Below are 976 nucleotides of genomic sequence, written 5' to 3'. Positions count from 1 at the left end.
GGAGCGGCCAAAGGAATGTGCAATCGTGTGTGTAGTGGAGCTGGGAGGGGCAAGCATAAGGGACGAAGACGGGGGTAACATGTCGGATGCGATCATACCAGCACTAAAGCACCGGATCCCATCAGAACTCTGAAGTTAAGCGTGCTTGGGCGAGAGTAGTACTGGGATGGGTGACCTCCTGGGAAGTCCTCGTGTTGCGTTCCCTTTTTAATTTTTTTGCACCGCGTGCAAAACAAAACGCACGAGCGCGACGTATGTTTAGCACGTTTTATTATTTTGCACGTTTACGGTAAGTTTTAGCTCGCTGCTCATTATTCACGCGTCTAGCGGCGGCAAGCGTGTTCTGAAAGGGGTCGAAACCATGGTAAATAGGCACTGGTGCAGTTGAACCGTGGTAAAACTCGTCTCCGTAGTTGAGCGGGAGCGGCCAAAGGAAAGTGCAATCGTGTGTGTAGTGGAGCTGGAAGGGGCAAGCATAAGGGACAAAGACGGGGGTAACATGTCGGATGCGATCATACCAGCACTAAAGCACCGGATCCCATCAGAACTCCGATGTTAAGCGTGCTTGGGCGAGAGTAGTACTGGGATGGGTGACCTCCTGGGAAGTCCTCGTGTTGCGTTCCCTTTTTAATTTTTTTGCACCGCGTGCAAAACAAAACGCACGAGCGCGACGTATGTTTAGCACGTTTTATTATTTTGCACGTTTACGGTAAGTTTTAGCTCGCTGCTCATTATTCACGCGTCTAGCGGCGGCAAGCGTGTTCTGAAAGGGGTCGAAACCATGGTAAATAGGCACTGGTGCAGTTGAACCGTGGTAAAACTCGTCTCCGTAGTTGAGCGGGAGCGGCCAAAGGAATGTGCAATCGTGTGTGTAGTGGAGCTGGGAGGGGCAAGCATAAGGGACGAAGACGGGGGTAACATGTCGGATGCGATCATACCAGCACTAAAGCACCGGATCCCATCAGAACTCCGAAGT

At 51.4% G+C, this 976-nt stretch overlaps 2 non-coding genes across 2 annotated transcripts; both read left to right on the top strand.

The window, feature by feature from the left end:
* Positions 1-84: 84 nt before the first annotated feature.
* LOC123179094 (5S ribosomal RNA) lies at positions 85-203 on the top strand. The gene has a single exon (XR_006490100.1). It is a non-coding gene; the product is annotated as a 5S ribosomal RNA (ribosomal RNA).
* Positions 204-504: 301 nt separating this feature from the next.
* On the top strand, positions 505-623 carry LOC123179095 (5S ribosomal RNA). Its single transcript, XR_006490101.1, has one exon. It is a non-coding gene; the product is annotated as a 5S ribosomal RNA (ribosomal RNA).
* Positions 624-976: the final 353 nt, after the last annotated feature.

This window comes from Triticum aestivum, unplaced genomic scaffold, assembly GCF_018294505.1.
Source record: "Triticum aestivum cultivar Chinese Spring unplaced genomic scaffold, IWGSC CS RefSeq v2.1 scaffold80149, whole genome shotgun sequence".
Taxonomy (NCBI): Eukaryota; Viridiplantae; Streptophyta; class Magnoliopsida; order Poales; family Poaceae; genus Triticum; species Triticum aestivum.
The sequence above is the reverse complement of the archived record's forward strand: the minus strand, read 5'-3'. Positions and strand labels throughout refer to the sequence as shown.